This window comes from Erinaceus europaeus, chromosome 17 (assembly GCF_950295315.1).
Source record: "Erinaceus europaeus chromosome 17, mEriEur2.1, whole genome shotgun sequence".
In the NCBI taxonomy this organism is placed as follows: Eukaryota; Metazoa; Chordata; class Mammalia; order Eulipotyphla; family Erinaceidae; genus Erinaceus; species Erinaceus europaeus.
Window position 1 is genome coordinate 82,023,772 of NC_080178.1, and position 21,905 is coordinate 82,045,676.

Consider the following 21,905-nt stretch of genomic DNA (forward strand, 5'->3'; position numbering starts at 1 on the left):
GGAAGGTAGCTGAGGGTCCCGAGGCCAAGGCAGGCTGGGTGGTGGGAAAATAGCCATGGGGAGGGGTCCCTGTTGTTGACCCAAGGAGCAGGATTCAGATTCTGGGGGTTCAGACTTGGGCATGGCGGCTGGGCTATTTCCCACTAGCCCCCACAAACCCAGCCTGGGTCAGCACCCTGGGGACACTCCCAGACTGCCTGACTGCACTGAATTTATTACTGTCATTGCATTTCTAGGCTTTCTAATGAGCTGCTAATGAGCTGTCAGCTAATTATGAGAATTAAATGGGGCAGCCAGGCTGGCTAAGCTTTTATTCAGAGCTTCTGGGGTGTCAGGAGGAAGGCCCACACACCTGACTTGAAGAGTCACCTCCATGTAGATGGGTTAGGGTTTGCCCTTGGTGAGAAAGACTTCCAGAAACAGCACTGGGAGCAGCCCTGGGTCTGCCTCTGTGACTGGGTCTCAAGTGTACTTTCTTGATCTGTGAAATGGGTCTGAGAAGGGAGAGCGCCAAACCAGGTGACCCTGCAGGCTTGTCTAGGTATCACCTTGTGAACCTGTGACTCAGACACTCTCAGCTCTGTGCAGGTATCAGACTTCCATGGGGTTAGGTATAGTATTTGGTGTGAAGCATTAAAGGAATCTTTTTTAAAATAATTTTTTTATTTATAAAAAGGAAACATTGACAAAACCATAGGATAAGAGGGGTACAACTCCACACAATTCCCACCACCAGAACTCCGTATCCCATCCCCTCCCCTATTCTTTATCCCTCTGGGAGTATGGAGCCAGGGTCATTGTGGGATGCAGAAGGTGGAAGGTCTGGCTTGTGTAATTGCTTCCCTGATGAACATGGGCATTGACAGGTGGATCCATACTCCCAGCCTGTCTCTTTCTTTCCATAGTGGGGTGGGGCTCTGGGGATAATTTTTTAAAATTTTTATTTATAAAAAGGAAACACTGACAAAAACCACAGTATAAGAGGGGTACAACTACACACAATTCCCACCACCAGAACTCCGTATCCCATCCCCTCCCCTGATAGCTTTCCTATTCTTTAACCCTGTGGGAGTATGGACCCAGGGTCATTATGGGGTGCAGAGGGTGGAAGGTCTGGCTTCTGTAATTGCTCATTAAAAAAATTTTTTTTATTATCTTTATTTACTTATAGAGACAGCCAGAAATTCAGAGGAAGGGGGTGAGATAGACAGAGAAACACCTACAGCACTATTTCACCACTCAGGAAGCTTTCCCCCTGCAGGTGGGGAGCGGGGCTCAAACCTGGGTCCTTGTGCACTATAACATGTGCACTCAACCAGGTGTGCCACCACCCGCCCCCCTCCCCTGCATTAAAGGAATCTTTAGTGATTGGTGTGTGTAGATCTGTATGTCTGTCAGTCTGTACAAGTCAGTCCACAGCAGTGAAATCCTGGTGGTGACAGGAAAAAAAAAAAAGAGAGAGAAATATTTGGTAAATCCAGTAATCTTTAACCAAATGAAATGAATGTGCTTGCTGATAGAGACAGAGGCAAGGAAGTTCATGGAAGCCTTATTCATAACAGAATAAACCTCTAGCAGAGGAAGATGGAATCAATTATGACATAATCATATAGTGGAGTAGCACTTAGCCGGGAAGAAGGAATGAGCAGTCTGATTCCAGCATAGCTGGATTTCAGTCACCACAGTCTAGTTATATAAACCCAGCCCCTAGCAACAAAGCCCAAGTCTTAGCTATTGTGGCACAGTCACTGTGATTGCAGCGATACAGACCTCTGCTAACTGTTCAGCTCACGGCCATCACTCAGCGATTGGCCACGGGGCATCTGCTGTTCATTCAGGCACAGACAGCAAAGCATGCAGCTGTGTTGCCTCCCCATCTCTAGGCTGAACGTCTCCTTGGCATTGGACAAAATTGATGACCAAAAGGAAAGAATTGGTCAACAGAGATGAATGCGGAACCACAGGGAAAGGAAGTCCCCGGAGCTGATGCAGCAATCAAACGTAAGTGGACAGCAGTCAAGGCAGACTCACCCTGTGATGAGGACGGTGTGTCCCAGAGGAAGTAGCCCTTGCAAAATAAACTTCACATCACAGGAACTTTTTTCTGCCACCAGCATTATCACTAGGACTCAGTGCCTGCACAGCTTGTTAGTCCTGGCAGTCTTTTGTTTTCTTCTTTTAGATAGTGAGAGACAGAGGGAAAGAGAGACACCACGGCGCTGCCCAGCCATTTGTGAAGCTTTCCCTGTGGGCACTGGCACATGACTGAGGCCTCTGAGCCATGGGAGTGTGTGCACTCTGCCTGGCAAGCCCTCCCAGCCCCAGAAAGGAACTTCCAGAGATGTTGTGTGGCACTGACAGAGCAGAGGATGAAATGTTGGAAGCTGATACAAAATGAGAAAATGGTAGCATAATTTGACAAGGCAGAGAAGAAACCCTCCTTCTATGTTGTTAACCACACGGGGAAAAAGAAGGCAGGCACTATTGCAGTTGCTCATGTGAGCTTCTCTCCTTTCTCTCTCTCTCGAAATAAAACACTGTATTTATTTATTTATTTATTGGCCGCCACAGTTATCATTGGTGCCTGCATGGCAAATTCATGATCCTGACAGCCATTCTTCTTTCCTTTCCTTTCCTTTCCTTTCCTTTTTTCCTTTCTATTAAATAGGACAGAGAGAATTTGAGAGGAGAGGAAGAGATAGAATGTGTGAGAGAGAGACACCTGCAGACCTGCTTCAGCTCTCATGAAGCTTCTCCCCTGCAGGTGGGGTGGAGGGACTTGAACCTGGGTCCCTGTGCATGGCAATATGTGCGCTCAACCAGGTACTCCACCACCAGGCCCACACTGTGTTTCTCGATGCTTTCATTTTGTTACTGTCATTATTCTCAATACAGTGCTAGGGAATGAACCCAGAGCCTTGCACATGTGCTCAGTTACAGAGCCACCTCCCTGGCCCACCTACTGCGTTATATATCTCATAACACTTTAGCTTAAAATGTGTGAGAGTCATGCAATAGTGACAGTCAGCTCCATTGATTACGGAGATCGCTTTATGTGACGTCCAGCTTTATGTGACACAACCATTTCCTGCGCGGCCATGCGAGACAAGGTCAGCAGGACATGCAGAGGTGGCTCTCGGGCTCAGGCCTGAGGGGCAGAAACTAGGGGCAGAGCAGACAGACAGACAGAGTGCACAAGCAGGCAGCACTGTGAGGGGCAGGGGCAGAGCAGACAGGATCATGGTTCCACTGAGACAGACAGACAGAGTGCACAAGCAGGCAGCACTGTGAGGGGCAGGGGCAGAGCAGACGGGATCATGGTTCCACTGAGACAGACAGAGTGCACAAGCAGGCAGCACTACGAGGGGCAGGGGCAGAGCAGACAGGATCATGGTTCCACTGAGACAGACAGACAGAGTGCACAAGCAGGCAGCACTACGAGGGGCAGGGGCAGAGCAGACAGGATCATGGTTCCACTGAGACAGACAGACAGAGTGCACAAGCAGGCAGCACTGTGAGGGGCAGGCGCAGAGCAGACAGGATCATGGTTCCACTGAGACAGACAGACAGAGTGCACAAGCAGGCAGCACTGTGAGGGGCAGGGGCAGAGCAGACAGGATCATGGTTCCACTGAGACAGACAGACAGAGTGCACAAGCAGGCAGCACTACGAGGGGCAGGGGCAGAGCAGACAGGATCATGGTTCCACTGAGACAGACAGAGTGCACAAGCAGGCAGCACTGTGAGGGGCAGGGGCAGAGCAGACAGGATCATGGTTCCACTGAGACAGACAGACAGAGTGCACAAGCAGGCAGCACTGTGAGGGGCAGGGGCAGAGCAGACAGGATCATGGTTCCACTGAGACAGACAGACAGAGTGCACAAGCAGGCAGCACTGTGAGGGGCAGGGGCAGAGCAGACAGGATCATGGTTCCACTGAGACAGACAGACAGAGTGCACAAGCAGGCAGCACTGTGAGGGGCAGGGGCAGAGCAGACAGGATCATGGTTCCACTGAGACAGACAGAGTGCACAAGCAGGCAGCACTGTGAGGGGCAGGGGCAGAGCAGACAGGATCATGGTTCCACTGAGACAGACAGACAGAGTGCACAAGCAGGCAGCACTGTGAGGGGCAGGGGCAGAGCAGACAGGATCATGGTTCCACTGAGACAGACAGACAGAGTGCACAAGCAGGCAGCACTGTGAGGGGCAGGGGCAGAGCAGACAGGATCATGGTTCCACTGAGACAGACAGACAGAGTGCACAAGCAGGCAGCACTGTGAGGGGCAGGGGCAGAGCAGACAGGATCATGGTTCCACTGAGACAGACAGACAGAGTGCACAAGCAGGCAGCACTACGAGGGGCAGGGGCAGAGCAGACAGGATCATGGTTCCACTGAGACAGACAGACAGAGTGCACAAGCAGGCAGCACTGTGAGGGGCAGGGGCAGAGCAGACAGGATCATGGTTCCACTGAGACAGACAGACAGAGTGCACAAGCAGGCAGCACTGTGAGGGGCAGGGGCAGAGCAGACAGGATCATGGTTCCATTGAGACAGACAGACAGAGTGCACAAGCAGGCAGCACTGTGAGGGGCAGGGGCAGAGCAGACAGGATCATGGTTCCACTGAGACAGACAGAGTGCACAAGCAGGCAGCACTGTGAGGGGCAGGGGCAGAGCAGACAGGATCATGGTTCCATTGAGACAGACAGACAGAGTGCACAAGCAGGCAGCACTGTGAGGGGCAGGGGCAGAGCAGACAGGATCATGGTTCCACTGAGACAGACAGACAGAGTGCACAAGCAGGCAGCACTGTGAGGGGCAGGGGCAGAGCAGACAGGATCATGGTTCCACTGAGACAGACAGAGTGCACAAGCAGGCAGCACTACGAGGGGCAGGGGCAGAGCAGACAGGATCATGGTTCCACTGAGACAGACAGACAGAGTGCACAAGCAGGCAGCACTGTGAGGGGCAGGGGCAGAGCAGACAGGATCATGGTTCCACTGAGACAGACAGACAGAGTGCACAAGCAGGCAGCACTACGAGGGGCAGGGGCAGAGCAGACAGGATCATGGTTCCACTGAGACAGACAGACAGAGTGCACAAGCAGGCAGCACTGTGAGGGGCAGGGGCAGAGCAGACAGGATCATGGTTCCACTGAGACAGACAGACAGAGTGCACAAGCAGGCAGCACTGTGAGGGGCAGGGGCAGAGCAGACAGGATCATGGTCCCACTGAGACAGACAGAGTGCACAAGCAGGCAGCACTGTGAGGGGCAGGGGCAGAGCAGACAGGATCATGGTTCCACTGAGACAGACAGACAGAGTGCACAAGCAGGCAGCACTACGAGGGGCAGGGGCAGAGCAGACAGGATCATGGTCCCACTGAGACAGACAGAGTGCACAAGCAGGCAGCACTGTGAGGGGCAGGGGCAGAGCAGACAGGATCATGGTTCCACTGAGACAGACAGACAGAGTGCACAAGCAGGCAGCACTGTGAGGGGCAGGGGCAGAGCAGACAGGATCATGGTTCCACTGAGACAGACAGACAGAGTGCACAAGCAGGCAGCACTGTGAGGGGCAGGGGCAGAGCAGACAGGATCATGGTTCCACTGAGACAGACAGACAGAGTGCACAAGCAGGCAGCACTACGAGGGGCAGGGGCAGAGCAGACAGGATCATGGTTCCACTGAGACAGACAGACAGAGTGCACAAGCAGGCAGCACTGTGAGGGGCAGGGGCAGAGCAGACAGGATCATGGTTCCACTGAGACAGACAGACAGAGTGCACAAGCAGGCAGCACTGTGAGGGGCAGGGGCAGAGCAGACAGGATCATGGTTCCACTGAGACAGACAGACAGAGTGCACAAGCAGGCAGCACTGTGAGGGGCAGGGGCAGAGCAGACAGGATCATGGTTCCACTGAGACAGACAGACAGAGTGCACAAGCAGGCAGCACTGTGAGGGGCAGGGGCAGAGCAGACAGGATCATGGTTCCACTGAGACAGACAGACAGAGTGCACAAGCAGGCAGCACTACGAGGGGCAGGGGCAGAGCAGACAGGATCATGGTCCCACTGAGACAGACAGAGTGCACAAGCAGGCAGCACTGTGAGGGGCAGGGGCAGAGCAGACAGGATCATGGTTCCACTGAGACAGACAGACAGAGTGCACAAGCAGGCAGCACTGTGAGGGGCAGGGGCAGAGCAGACAGGATCATGGTTCCACTGAGACAGACAGAGTGCACAAGCAGGCAGCACTGTGAGGGGCAGGGGCAGAGCAGACAGGATCATGGTTCCACTGAGACAGACAGAGTGCACAAGCAGGCAGCACTGTGAGGGGCAGGGGCAGAGCAGACAGGATCATGGTTCCACTGAGACAGACAGAGTGCACAAGCAGGCAGCACTGTGAGGGGCAGGGGCAGAGCAGACAGGATCATGGTTCCACTGAGACAGACAGAGTGCACAAGCAGGCAGCACTACGAGGGGCAGGGGCAGAGCAGACAGGATCATGGTTCCACTGAGACAGACAGAGTGCACAAGCAGGCAGCACTGTGAGGGGCAGGGGCAGAGCAGACAGGATCATGGTTCCACTGAGACAGACAGACAGAGTGCACAAGCAGGCAGCACTACGAGGGGCAGGGGCAGAGCAGACAGGATCATGGTTCCACTGAGACAGACAGAGTGCACAAGCAGGCAGCACTACGAGGGGGTAGGGGGTATGGGGCAGGGGCGCAGACAGAACAGGGTCACCTGGGGAGGCTGGGGCTCAGACTCGGCCATGCAGAAGCTGCTGGGGCTCTGGGTGTGGCCCCTGTGCTGGCTTGGTGGTGGCTGCAGGCATGTCTGCATTTGTTCAGACTTCTCTAGCTTACTGTTTGTAAACTTACACTGATGTGCTTAACATCTGGACACATTACTGTATGCCAGCTCATCTTAAATGCATATTTTAAAAATTGGAGTCTTTCTGTGAATGCCTTTCTTCCTCCAAACGCTTCCTTGCCCACCTTCTGTGATCACCTCCTGCGAGGCTCCTTCTTTCTCTCACTGTTCCTGAGCCCCCTTCTCCCTGGTTTCTGGGTGCTGCTTTCCAACTGTCTGCCACCTTGCTTGTCACTTGTGGTACTTGTCCCACCCGTGAGGCTGTGCTTTGCCCTAGAGCCCAAAGACTCAGAGCTCTCTCTCCCCTCACTCTGCCCTGATTTGGGAAGTTGTTTAACCCTATCACCAGCTCCCCGAAGGAAGGGGGGAAGAGGGAAGGGCGGGCTTGGCTCCCAGGATAAAGACATTAGACAAAGGTTGTGCAGGCAGAACTGCTCAGGGTGGATTCTAACTAATCCCAGCTCTGCAGAAGTGACACCCACTAACGCCTTCCCAGCCACCCAAACATCTCCCTGACTGAGCCTGGAACTCCACACTATTAGCCACAAATGGCATTTTGAAATGACTTTTTTTTTTTGGCGAACCCCAAAGACATTGCTAAGATTTACATTTTCAAATATATGCTGACCTTTTTTTCCTCTTTCTTTGAGTTCATTTGTCATCAGTGTATAATTGAATCAATATATTTTCCGATCAGCCCTAAGATTGAATAAGGTCACGGGAGCTGTGTGTGGGCATTAGACATCATTATTTCACTCCGAATGAGCGGCCATGGCATGGAGCATTGTGGGCGCCAAATGAAATTCTATTAGATTCTATTACACTTTTACAATTATAGAGACGTTCCAATATTACAAGGGGAAATGAAGTCATAATAAAAAGCCCAGAGGTGTATTACGGAGAGATGGGCCCACTATTTTTCTAGTTAAAAACTTGATGAAAGGAGCCCCACTTGCTTTCAGTTGCCGAGATGTGACCTTGTTCTCAAAGGCCCTTGGCTCTGCCCTCCCTCCCCAGCCCTGCCGGGAGTGGTTTGGGCCAGACCCAGGAGCCTGTTGACCCTCTCTGTTCAAACCAACTCCAGCTTCCAGGTTCCAGGAGCCCCAGATGTGTGCCAGGTGATTCCATGGCCAGGGGAGCAGGGGCAGCCCAGATACTGGACCTTCCTGGAGAGGAGTCCAGAGTGTGCCAGAGAGGTGCTGAGCAGCCTTCTGAAGGGCTTCTGGGGCCACGTGGGCTTGGGGCAGCTCTGCTGGCAGACGCCCTTCGTACAGGGCTGGGTGCCCACACCACATGGGGCAACACTGGCACTTTGGGGTGGTCAGCCCCACAGTAGTCCCCTCCCTCCACCCTGCCCCGGTGCTTCCAGGGGGAGCTCCATCCAGCCCTGGAGCTGAGATAAGATAGGGCCTATGAAAGGGCTGGGAGGGCTTCCTGAAAGAGTAAACTGACAGACTAGTGGATCAAAAGGGATCAGAAAACCCTCCTGACATTCAAGGCACATGGGGCTTAAGGGTATGGAGTGAAGAGCAGCTAGGAGCAGAGGTTAGAGAGTGGGCAGATGGCTTGCAGCCAGGACAAAGGGCTGGACCTCAGCCTCTGGGTGGGAGTAGAAGATCCTAGGAGGTCTGAGGGCAGAGAGGCCTAGTCTTGTCTGAGTGTAGGACTTCCCAGGAGGGGTGGGTGTGTAGACAAACACTCACACTGAGGCATTGCATGTGCCCAGGAAAGGGAGTTTGGGGAGGGACCCTGGGGTCTGGGTGGGACCAGGCCAGGCCTCAGGTTATGTTGGAATGAGGGTAGGTGGAACAGCTAGGGGTAGTCCTGGAGACCTCCTCCCCTCTTGAACCCTGCCCAGCAGCAGCACCTTTCCAGGAAAGATTATCTAAGGAACATATGAATACACTTTGAAATTTGAACACTGTGTTAGGCCAGGGTAATGGTTTACAGCTTTTCTTCTTTGGAGGCCAGGTGTGGCGCAGCAGGTTAAGTGCACGTGGTGTGAAGCTCAAGGGCTATGTAAGGTTACCTGCAGGGGGGGTTGCTTCACAAGCAGTGAAGCAGGTCTGCAGGTGTCTTATCTTTCTCTCCCCCTCCTCCCTCGATTTCTCTCTGTCCTATTCAACAACAACAATAACAATAATAACAACAAGGGCAACAAAATGGGGAAAATGGCCTCCAGGAGCAGTGGATTCATAGTGCAGGCACTGAGCCCCAGCAATAACTCTAGAGGCAAAAAACAAAAAGAAATTCTTCTCTCTGTTTCTGCAGATGTGCATATTTTTTTTTTTGCCCCTTAGTTTTGGTGTCAGCCACATGTGGTAAGCAGAATTCTAAAGATGACCCCTGCTCCCAAGAATTAAGACCCCCCTGGTCACACAGTGAAACACTGATTGGATGCTACTATGATATATTTTGCAGATATAAAGTGATGCTAAAATGCAAAGGTTCAAGCCCCTGGTCCCCACCTGCAGTGGGGGGAAGCTTCACAAGTGGTGAAGCAGGACTGCAGGTGTCTCTCCATCTCTGTCCCTCTCTATCTCCCCCTACCTTCTCGATTTCTGGCTGTCCCTATCCAATCAATAAAGATAATACACACACACACACACACAAAAAAAAAACTACGAAAAAAGATGCAGAGATTATACAGATGGGTCTATCAGGTGAAATCTTTAAATGAGGACCATTTTCTCTGTTTAGCAGCAGAAAAGGAAGACTAAAAGACTCAAATAAAATGCATTATAGTAGATACATTATGACTTGCCAGCTTGGTGACAAGGATGCAAGAGACTTCAGAACTACATGTGCAAGAATCAAGCCAGCAACCAAGCACAATCGCAGAAGTGAGCAGGGAAGAGGATCTGAGGTCCAGATGAGAACCCAGCCAGCTGACACAGTGATTCATCTTGAGCAGGGAGCCCTTTGTGGCAAGCCAGACTCATCTTGGGCCTCTGGTCAGTGTCAGGCACCTGCAGCTACACTTGGACATACCACCACCACTGCCTCTTACCCCACCCCACCCCCAAAAGTTCTTTATAGCAGAAGGATCCAGAGTTTTGGATCACATCGTGACCGTGTTTCTTTTGTTTCCTTCAAGATGGAGCAGTTCCTCGGTCTTCTTGGCCTCATCCCTGAGACTGTAAGCCTGCTACTTGAGAGTTTGTCCAATGTTTATCTAGTGTTTCTCTGTTGCAGATCAAGCAGTGCCTTTGTGAGAGGATGTGACAGGAGTGATAAAGCGTTCTTCTCGCAGCCTATCAGCTCGCGCACAGTTTTGGTTGGTTCCATCACCAGTGTTCATTTGATCACTTGATTAAGATGGTGTCTGCTAGGTGCCTCTACTGTAAAACGACTCTTCTTCCCTGTGTAACCAGTGACTATGTGGGGAGGTACTTTGAGATGGTGTGAGTTTGGATTTTCAGTAGCCTCACTTCCATCAGTATAGATCCACGGGTTTCTGTTTTACTCAGTGGGTTATTAACTACTGCTATCACTCTTTATTTTTGGTGTTCAGATTGCCCCAGATTTGGCCAGTGAGGATTCACTCAAGTTGATTTCTATTTCCTTTCGATAGATTTCTCCACGGTTACTTGAACACATACTTTTTGGCACAATGCAGATCCTAGTGCCGTCTTGTACTTTCCTTGCTCCAGTCCTGTTATCAGCCATCTGTTGAAGAAACCTGGCTCATTCTAGTGGCTGATTATATTTAGAACTTGAGTCTGGAAGCAAACTACACTCTTTGCTATGGCATGTCACTTCTCAGAGGCCTGAATTTAGATATTTTGGTGATCTTGTACTCTGTCTTTTCTCTGTCCTTTCTGAAAACGGTTAAGTTCCCAGTGACCCCTCCAGTCCTAACCTAGAATCTCTCTCCCGTTGTAACCTCTCCCCTGCAGTGCAGCACACGAGCGTCATTACCACCACCAGATTTCTATATTTGAGCGGTCTCCTGAGTGTGGTGAGACTCCTCCCACGAAGGTGCCTTTCCTCACCCTGCCTCTCCTCTGATCACATACACCATCCACCATCGCCACCATAGTCCTGCTCATTGCTCGGTCTGGACTGAACACACTGCCCTGAGCTGCTGAGCTGTGCCTGCAGGTGCTGACACTGGCCTCGCCTGACCTCGCCTGATGGCTTTTGGAGAAAACTGTTGATGAAAGGAAGGGAGGAGAGTGACCAGTAGATAAGACACAAAATGGAGCTATTTGGGACCCCACACACTCAACGCACCTCCAGAAACCTTTGCAAAGAAACTGGAAGAAAAGACTGCCCAGGGTTGAAATTTCAACCACTCATTGGCCACCTAACTTTCCGCCTAATTGCCCATGCTGCACCCACTGGAATTTGCATGCTTTTTAGCAAGATTTGCTGACTGGGCCAGAGTGAGGACCATGACACCTTTTCTTTGTGTATAAAGTCCCCTTTTGCCATCTCAATTAACTAGAAACACCTTCAGGGGGTTCTTGGTCTGTGTGTCCAGAGTTGTGATCTAAAGACCCAAATGAACACCTTTGTTTTAACTGAATTCTAGCAGGTTTCTTTTTGTCTTTCAGTTCACAGGAGAGAAAAATGGGAGGAAAGAGTGGGACGCGCCCCCCCCCCCCACTTTCCTGAGGGTTCCTGTGAAGCAGGTCTCAGGACATCAGACTGGTGAGCGGCTTTGTTTGTGCTGAACTTTCCTCCCTCTCCACAGCCTCCCTGTGCCTCAGCCTTCCTGGGTCAGAGGTGGGAGGGACAGCAGCACCTTCCTGGAAGAGTCGAGAGGATGAGCTGCTCTGTGCCAGCTCACACCAGGCTGCCTAGGGCCTCATCAGAGCTCCCGCAGCCCCTCACCATCCTGGCCAGGACTGGACCACCGGTCAGGAAGAAGTGTGCCTGGGCAATTCTTTTAAAGTCATATATATATGACCTTTACATATATGTGATGGGAGCATTAGCAAGACCATAGGGTAAGAGGGATGCATTTCCACACAGTGCCCACCCCCAGATCCCCAGAGCCAATCCCCTCCCCTGACAGCTTTCCTGTTCTTCAACACTCTGGGAGTATGGGCCCAGGATCACTATGGAATGCAGAAGGTGGAAGGTCTGGCTTCTGTAATTGCTTCCCCGCTGAACGTGGGCGTTGGCAGGTGGATCCACACCCCCAGATGTTTCTGTCTTTCTCTAAGATTGGGGGTCTCTGTTTTAGAAAAAGCTAGTAGGTCTATTTTAGGTTTATTCCAAGGGGCCCATGAATTTACTAGTTTTTGCCTGAGCCTGACGTCTAATATGCGGGTGGACCCAGGTTTTGTCTGGGGAGATGGTGTCATAGTTGGAAAAAGGGCTAGAAATCTGGATCAGGTACGAGAATAGCTCCCAAATATGGGGAAAGTATATAAATATTGTTAACTGTAAACCCCATCGATTTGATCTGGGGCCCATATTCAGTACAGCAGCCTGTGTAACCTCTGCATCCCTGTGGGTCTGAGCTCACATTCTGTGGTCACGGCCAGGAACATTCCAGGCTGCACTAATTTCAGGACCCATCTTCCTCGGGTGGTAGGTAGAGTATGTTGTCCAACCTCCCTTTGGAGGATGGAACACTCCCTACCCTTGTTGATCCACCATGAGGGCAAGGTCCCATAGCGGCCCACAGAGGGGTCCATTATGTTGTTCCTGATGGAGGTGAACAGTGACAGTGGAGAAAGGGATCTGTTAGAGGTCTAGGCCCATCATGTCTGTGTGGGAACCCCAGGGCTCCCTGACTAGGGCCCCAGGTGATGGGGTGGCCTGGTAGTGACTAAAGAGCCATTGTTAGGTATGCCAGTCTCTTGCCCCTATTCAGCTTTTGTGGTCTAAGCTTTTGTCTGACATGGCTGGCCTTAGAGTTATTGTCCCCCAGTCACCTGGGCATTTTTAAAGCCTACCCTTGCCCCTCCAGGCATTTGTCTGAATGGCATGCAGGGTCTCATGCATGTGTGATAGATACTGTTGAACAGATGCTTGCTCCAATATTTTTAAGTCATTGGTGGAGATTGACTGCCCCAGGCTGGCAAAAGACAGAGACAGGGAGTGACAGGGAAAGACAACTCAGCACTGAAGTCCCCCTACCCCGAGAGGTGGGGCCAGGCTTGAACCTGGGTCATGCACATGGCAAAGCAGACACAAAGGCAGTGTGTCCGCTGAGCTGCTTTGCCAGCTTGCCGCTCCCATCTTTATTCCTTTTCTTCTTTTCCTCTTTGAGAAAGGGAGCTAGAGGAAGGAGGACAAGGAAGAGGCACCAGAGCATTGCTCCACCATCCATAGAGCTCCTTTGATGCTGTCCATGTGCTCTTGTGATGCTGGGGGTTGAACCCAGGGCCTCACTCAAGGCATCTGCTTGACCTGCTGAGCTGCAGGCATTTTCTCACAGCACCTTGAAGGCTCCTAGGCTGACGTCTTGCACTGCCACTTCCCTTCTGCATCCTGACAGGCTTGGAGCTAGGCTGAAGTGCAGAAGCAGGCCTGAGCCCAGTGGCAGATGCCAGCCCTACCCAGGAGCAATCCAGAGGCTGCCTGGTGGCCTCCATCCAGAGCCCAGAGCTCCAGAGCTGACCCTCCCCTCCCGTCCCCTCCCTTCCTCCTCCCTGAACTCTCGAGTCCCCTTCTCCCTGCTGTGTCTGATATGAGGATTCAGAGCAGAGGTGGTGCCAGCGGGGCTCTGTAGCCACCTATGGGCAGGCTGTGGTGGGCCACAGCCTCGCGGCAGCTGGGTCACATTCGGGGACAACTGGGCTGATGTGGGGGAAGCAAGGGCTGAGGAGAGAGGCTGAGTGACAGGAGCCTGGAGGGCCTCCAGCCTCATAGACTAGACCCTGAAGTCAGACTTGAGAGTAACCAGCAGCCAGTTTCTGTCCTTACACAGCCCCACTCAGAGAAGGGTACTCCGTGGGAATGCCTTTGGGGTTCCTGGAGGGGCTGGAGGTCCCCCTTCCTTTCCCAGTCTCTTCCCAATGTGGAGAGGTGTCAGGGCAGAGTTGCTGTCCCTCCCACAGTTCAGAGCCCCGGTTCTGGCTGTGCAGAGGCCTGGAGCTCAAGGCTAATTGTGAATTAGGAGCCCAATTACACCCGACAGAATTGGCTCTGTGCTGCCTCCTCTTCCCGACAGACATGTATATTAATAGTTGGCACTTATTGAACCAAATATGAATATTCATCTTCATTTATATTTCAAGGCCTTTCCTCCTGGAGGCCCGCGGGGCTGCGACCAGCTCCAGCCCCATCACAGAGCTGACAGCTCGCACTCCTGGGCCCTGACTCCTGGCTCCTCAGGGCCGAGGCAGCGGGCCTGGCTCCCAGCTGTCCACAAACATTCATTAGGGGGCCGGACCCAGCGAGCTGCGGAGAATGTGTAATCGCTTGTGCGCTGCTAATTAGGGAGCTGATGGGGCATTGAGGGCGAGAGGACGAATTCTTTAAACAAAGGACGGAAACTTGAAGAGCTGTAATTACTTGGAGCAGAGTTCATCTCAGAACTTGGGAGCCAATGAGTCTGATGACAGCCCCACTCAGAGAAGGGTACAGGGGTGACTGGGCTGGGAAGAGAGAGTGGTGGGGGAGGGCACCCAGGCCCAGACCTCACGATTCCCCAAGGGCAGTGCCCTGCCTTTGTTTTGTCCAGTGAAGTCCAGCTGGGCCACTCAGGCTCCCCCTTCAGGGACAGCTTCCTCTACGTCAGGCTCATTGGGGTCAGACTCCCAGCTATAGCAAGGACTCTGAATCTCCATGGACAGCTGCCACTGCAGGAACAGGGGCCATGTCCAGCCAGCTGGCAGCTGATGGCCTCTCTCTCCAGACACTGGCCCTGGGCTGAAGCAAGGGCCAGGGGGATTGCCTCCAGATGCTCCCAGGCATGATACTTGGGCCTCAGAGCCTCATGCTCTCCATTTCTCACCTGCACCCCCTCACCAAGGCCCACCTCTGCACCGGGGGCTCCTTAGACCTCCCTCTCCCTCTCAGGAGGGATTGTCATTGTTACCAGGGAAAGAAGCCTTCCCTGTGGCTCTCCTCCTGCTGCAGGCAAGGTCCCACATCATTCATTCGTCGGGATGCAGGCCCACCTCCCATTCACCCTTACCGCCCAGCGCCACCCAGGCGGTAAAACAGCAAGAGCACCAGGCCCAGCGCCAGCAGGGGAAGTGGAGCTTCTGGGTGGCAGAGCCTGGCTGACCTCTGTCTTAGCTGGGGCACGCAAGGTGTCCACCCCCTCCAACCCCTCCCCTCTTTGCAGCGATTGCTGGGACTGTGTCCATGGTCAGAGAGGTCGCACACCCTAGTCAGCAAGGATTCTGCCCTGTCCTCTCTACTGGGCTTCTTTCTGTTAGCCTTTCCTCTCTTTTACTCCAGGGGAAGAAGACTGTGATTTAGGCCAGTCACCTTAAGAAGAGGGTTATCTTGGGTATATCCCAAGAGGCCATGACTTCCTAGCTCATTTATTGCTTTGTTATTGGGGGATGAATGTTCTGTAGTCGACAGTAAATACAGTGGTTTGTACATGCATAACATTTCCCAGTTTTCCACATAACAATACAACTCCCACTAACTCTACTAATTTTTCCTGAGCCCGACAGCTAACATGCAGGTGGGCTGAAGGTATTGTCTGGGGAGATGGGTCAGTCATTATTAAATCAATAAACGATAAGAGGGTTATCAGTACCTCCTTCTATATCTAGCTGCTGCTTATTGTGTGCTGATGAGTGGCGACAGTGCTGGTGGTGGCCAACAAACAAGGCCACACTTTGCCAAGCACTGCCAGAGCTGGGTTCCTGGCTTAGCGCTTCTGTGCACTGTCGCCTCGCCTTGATCCGCAGTGAATGGATGCTACCGTTCATCCCCACACTTCACAGACGAGGAGACAAATGTCTGGAAAAGCATGGTGACACTGGGCACAGAGCAGAGATGGGCTGGAATTCCAGTCTGCCTACCGCAGAACGCCACGCCTTTTTCCAGCCCTTGACTGCTTCTGGAGGGTCAGGCTGGCAGGGCCCTGTATCCTGGGGCAGGGACGCCCACAGGGCGTGGAGAGGACAGAGTCAAGGGAAGAGTCATGTCATCCCTCGGGGCCCCTCGGGTGCCTGGGAACAGTCTGGGCTGAGCTTTCCTCGCCTCTGTCTAGATCGTGCTGTCTAGCACTGTGCCCTCCAGCTTTGTGCAGGTGCTTAAATGAACTAAAACTCGGCTGTTGACTGGCTCCTTGCCACGCCCGACACATTTCCACAGCAGCCACACGTGGACCTTAGGCACTGCTGTCGCCAGTCCTCGCACACTGAACATCAGTGGCCTTCCAGCTCAGGGCAGAGCTTGGAGCCGGACTTCTCAGGGCTCTTCAGGACCTCAGAGCCCTGAACTCTGCCAGAGGCGGAGAAGGAAAAGGCGGGGTGGGGGGTGGTAGGAGCCCCAGCCTTGCACCTGTCTCGGCACTCCATTCAGAAACTGCAGTTAGCAGGTGGCAGCCTCTGCTTCAGCTCTCCCCCACCAGGAGGACGTTCACAGCAGTTTTGCTCTTTTTTCTGCAACAGGAGATCAAAAACAGAAGCATTCAGACTGTGTCTGGCTCTCCCCGATCTCGGTGTGAAGTCTGAAGTCTGTGCTGAGGCCTGCCGAGCCAGCTTCCAATTAGGAAAGCGGGGCTGTGGCCACGGAAGGGCGGGCACTCAGCCAGCAGCCCACCTAGCCCCCTCCCTGCTAATCAGCTAATCAGGCGAATTGACAGGGGCCTGGCTCAGCCTCACTCGCTTGCTCACTCGGGCCCAGGCACTGCTCCTCAGGAAGGGCACGAGCCCTTTGTCCCGGCGAGGCTGAAGTCATCTGGCTGGAAGGTGGCTCCCCGTGTTCACAGCACCCTGTGCTTTCTCCTTGCCCCTAGGTATGTTGCCAGGCCTGCAGTGAGTTGAGTGGGGCTGAGTGGATGTGAGGTGTCCAGTTGTGCCCCTGCTCATGTGAACCCAGACCTGGGCCCACAGGCACTTTTATATCTGGGCAGAGAGAGGAGTGGGAGTCACAGGTGTAGGTCAGAGGCAGCTGTGGAGCCTGCAGGTGGAGCTGGGCAGCACCTGGAGGCAGCCTTCTTCAGTGCTGCCGTCTTGTGGGAGTCAAGCCACGTGGTGGAAGGGGATAGATTTCTCGTGGATCTCGCTCTGCAGTTTACACGGTGCTTCCTCTTGATTCACGTCCACAGCTTTGGAAACGAAACCGGGCAGGACAGTCATTGACATTCTGTGGAAGGAGGACTGAGGCCCATTGAGAGAAACTGTGTTGTTCAAGGTCAGCCTGTGTCAGAGGTGGAGCTGAAACCCAACTTCTTCCTCTCTTTCCCAGGCCGCCAGGTTGTGGGTGCCAGTAGGACTGTCAGCCCTTCTCCTTGCCAGGGGAATGGTGTTCACTGCTCGTGTGGTCACATTTGCTTCCAAACTGGAGGCTGTGGTTGATGGTTGTTTGTTTCTGTTTGTTCCCAGAGCCGGGGTTTCACTGCTTCTTGGATGACTTTGCTATCCAGAGAGAGGAGACACCACAGCCGTGAAGCTTTCGCTCTCTCCTCCAGTGCCATGGTGTTGCCAGGTGACTCAGGACTCAAGCCTGGACCATGAACATAGCAAGCGGCTGCCTACCTGGTGAGCTCTCTCTCTCTCGATGACCCCTTATGACCGATGTTTCATTCGGAGTTTTAGGAGAAACGGCATGGACAGGAATATTCAACTTAGTTTGGTACTAAGTTTTGGAAATCACTTCAAACGAATGTGGTCAGCCATGTGAGGGTCAAGGGATATCCCAGACACTTCCAGGGTTCTAAGGAAGGCCCTCCTGTCTGAGACAGCAGAGAAACAACAAAGAATCCTGTGAGGCGTGGATTAGCAGGTAGAAAGGGACTTTGTTTGAGGCAGCGATTTCTCTGTGAGAACTCCTGATGGAAGAACACAAGGGTCACATTTATGGAGCTTTCCGTTGCTGCTTGGGCCTCTGGGCTCATACACCCAGAGTGGACCAGGAGTGGCGGTCGACGCCAAGTGAGTACATGTCCTCACATGTGGGTAGGTACTGGCCCTGAATGTGTAGACTGGGAGTTAATACGTGTCCTGTTCTAACCCGCCCAGCAGGTCTGGATGTAGGGCCCTTGCCTGGCTTTGACTAGAACTGAATCAGTGGGTTTCTCATTGCTCTCTGGGAAAGTCAAAGAACTGAAGCTGGATGGCTAGATGAGAGGAAGTCCGTTATCCTGTCTTCCCCATCCATGCTCAATCTTCCTCTGACTGTTGTGCCCCAGCTCCTGCCAAAGGAGGACTTTGCACACCCGCTTGGTCAGAGCCAAGACACTGAAGGTGCTTGGACCCCAACTCAGGTGCACGGCATCCTGGGGACAGACAGGGCACGAGTGCCGAGTCTGGTGGCCTCTCTGCTGACCCCTCTGGCCCCGTGTTCTAGAGGAGAAGCAGACTCTGGACTTCCCCTGGGGACTCGCTGTCTTGCCCAGGTCCTGCTGAGGTGCTGGTGCACCAGTAGGCATGTGGAGGTGACACCTCCTGTTTGCCCTGGGCAGATGCTCTGAGTCCAGTCAGCCGCATCCAAGCACTGTGCTGCAGCCTGAGACCTCATGGCTGTTCGTGAAGCAGAGCCCTGGTATCCACTCTGCTGTTGGGTCTCAGGAACCTCCTCCCCCAGGAAATGAGGGTGTGGGGGTGTGAGGTGAGGGGCTCCCCAGGATAGGATGCAGGCACTCCTGGGTCCCCAGCAGAGATCCTCACTAACTGCACTACAAGCTCACCCTTAACCTAGAACGGTTATTAACATGTCAATTAATATTTCAGAAACTCTTTATGCCTTGATGATGGCTTCTTTAAGCTGCTTTTATATTAATTGCAGCCACCCAGGAGCAATAATCATACTTAACGTGGCAGAATGGAGTCATTCCATTTAATTACCGAGGAGGCTTCGCAGGCAGTCTTCAAAGCCCACAATCAGAGAGTTGATGTGAGATCTTCTTTTCAGAGTTTCTGTTAAATTGGATGCTTTGCTCCACTTTTCATCTGTCTGTCCTGAGGCTGCAGAAGTGTGGATGGGGGTGGAGGATGAGGCTGGGAGGGGTAGGTTCTGACGTCATCTGCACCTTAGAGCAGCCCCTCAGGCTGAGGCTCCCAGGCCTGGAACCTTTTCCCTGCTGGGCTTGGTTCTTCTAGGACCTCAGGACTGAGACTCCGCTGCTCTCTCTGGGATTCACATCAGTCTTCCAGTGCCTTCTGCCATGCCTGTTCCCTGGGGCATCCTGTCTGGCTCTGACCACAGCACCCCACCACCTCTGTCTTGCTTCTGGGCCATCTTCCCTGAAGCCACTGCCCAACAGCACCTCAGGCCCTGCAGCCAACACCCATCAGCTCTGCCCACTGCTCCCAGCAGCCTGTGGCGCAGGAGGGGTGCCCCATCACTGCTTGGAAAGCTGCGAATGTCAGAGGGGAGTCCACATCTGGCCCTGCTGCATCCTACCTATGGCCCTTGGTCCCTGAGCACCTCTGAAGATTTTAGGGTTTATCTCTACACTTGCCTCCTTCAAGTGCCACAGGTCTGGGGGTGCAAGTGGTGACACAGAGACTCAGATGAGCCAGGTGAGGCCAGGATCAGTGGGCCCTGTGTGGCCTCTCCAGGCAGCCTGCAGGAGGTTTGACTGCTGGAACAGTGTGCTGTCAGCATCTGGAAAATGATCACAGTTGCAGGCTGTCCCTCCCGGGTCCTGGCCCCAAGGAGGCCCTCCAGGGCAGGGACAGAGTCAAATGGTGTTGAAAGATAGAATCAGCTTACTGTGCTTTAGAAATTACGGCACAGTGACAGGAGGGAGATCGGTGTATCCCTCCCACGCTGCTGATAACGCCAGAGCCCATTCATCACTGCAGGGCCAGCCAGTGCTGTTCAGACCCTGGCTGCTCAGAAGGGTGCCCTGAGGCCTTGAGGGCAGGGAAGGCAGAGGCTGGCAGCCCCCTGGGTCCCAGAGTGGTTCTTCTGAACTAATGAAGTCATGACCCTGGACATACCACACAGAGGCCAGAGCACGCACAGACCACAGGGCAGAGGAGGCAGGGGAGAGTGGCATTTGTGTCTGGTTGGTCCAGGTGCCGCTGAGCTAGCACTGTTTCCGGGCAAAGTGAAGCTTGCGCAAGAGCTCAGAGGGCCCAGGTTTGGGGAGCAGAACTGGAGTTTGGCTTCAGGTTGAGCGGAGAGTTGGGGTGGCATGTGTGTCAGAGCAGATGGGCATAGCCCGTGCCAGGACCTGTCGAGTCCACGGTGGGCACACAGAGCCTCTGTCCCGGATCCAAATCCCACTCCAGCACTGAGCAGTTGAAATGCCTTCTGTCATCACTTGGCTCCTCTGAGCTTCGGTCTCCTCATCTGTAACATGGAAATGGGATGTGAGAGATGGCGGGTGACGTGCAGTGCGCACAGTGAGGGCACAGCAAATGGAAGAGCTTCTCTTTCCGGGGGGGAGTGCCAGAGTTCAAACCCTAAGTTACATTCTACCACTCAGCCACATCCCCAGAGTCGTGAAATAGATGATGCTTTGTGTGTGTCAGACCTTATGTGTCTGTTAGGAGACAGAAAATGGGAGGGGAGGGGCGACCAGAGCTGGAGTCTCGCATAAAGTTGATTGAGCCTGTGGGCTCTGGAGCCTCAGGCATGCAAGTTGGTGCTCTGACAGGCTGAGTTGTCTCTCCAGCCTTAAGTTAGCCTGCTCTGGCTGTGCGGGCTCACAGGGCAGGGCTCTCAGCAGAAGAAGCCCGTGCAGCGGTTGGTCCGACTCCCAGGAGAGACTGTGAGGAGCGGGTGTGGCAGGAGGGCTGGGAAAAAGAAAGCTGAGGGGCAGAGTGGAGGATCTCAGATGCTTTCGGGTCCACATCGAGCAGTGTCATCCCCATCTGGCCCGAGGCACTCTGAGTGCAGTGTCCTGACCAAGAACGAGGGAGCTGGCCGTCACGCTCCAGCCCGCCAGCCTTTGGTCTGTGGCCGGATGTGGCCAGAGTCCCCGTGGTGGTGAGTTTTGTGTGTGCACTTGAACGGGCTAAGGAATACCCAGGGAGCTGAGAAGACAGGTGTGGTGCTTCCAGATGATATTTGGGCTGAAAAGGAAAGGAAGAGTCACTCTCCAGTCTGCTGAGAGCCCAGATGCAACAGAAAGGTGCAGGAAGGGCAAACGGGTCCTGCCTGAGCTGAGACAGCTTCCTTCTGCCTTCAGAGTGTGTTAACCCAGCTGGTGGCTCTCGAGGATCCAGCTCAACGGAGACTCACTGCTCCACTTCCCCTGGCGCTCACGTCTCCAGTAGTCCTGGCCACCCAGTTTGCCGTCGGCAGGCCAGGACTCTTCAGCCCCCTTGAAGCTGTGTGAGTCGTCCATCGTAAGTAATTTCTTGTGCATAGATTGTTTCTCTGGAAGTGGGTGTCAACCCTGACTCCTGGCTCAGCAGCTCTGGGGCATCCTCTGGAGCTGCAGCCATGTGTGAGGCGCTTGGAGGCACGTGCACACCAGGCAAGTAGGAATCTCACAAAGATGGTGGAGAGGATATTTGGGGAGGTGGGCAGAAGATCCCCACGCCTTTCTGAGGACCCTGGGTGTGGGGCCAGCTCCCAAGGTCTGGATGGCTGAGATGCAGCTTACTGAGAGGGAGCGGTAACTTGCCGACTCCACACGGGATGAACTCAGGTGCTGAGAGGCTCCAAGGTAAAAGGTTCTTCAAGAGGGGGAATGGTAGAGAGATATCTGTAATGACAGTAACAAGCACTGAACGCTGATCCTGGGTCAGGGCTTTGCTTAACTTAATACAGAAATTCCAGGTGCTGTCACTGAACTCAGCTTATAGAGAAGGAGAAGGAGACTCGCACGGTGTCACATGACTAGAAAGGAAAATGGCTGGCAGGATCACATGGTTGACAGAAGAGTACCAAGGCACTCTGCAGAGAGAGCCCAGACTGGTCGGGCTGGGGAGGCTCCGGGTGCTGGATTAGGGGATATACCTGAAAGAATTCAAACAAA

At 53.4% G+C, this 21,905-nt stretch overlaps 1 long non-coding RNA gene across 1 annotated transcript; it reads left to right on the forward strand.

Annotated features, from left to right (window-relative positions):
* The first annotated feature begins 1,887 nt into the window (after positions 1–1,887).
* On the forward strand, positions 1,888–21,455 carry LOC132533689 (uncharacterized). Its single transcript, XR_009545538.1, has 3 exons — positions 1,888–2,001; positions 17,353–17,508; positions 21,111–21,455. It is a non-coding gene; the product is annotated as an uncharacterized LOC132533689 (long non-coding RNA).
* The last annotated feature ends 450 nt before the right edge of the window (positions 21,456–21,905 follow it).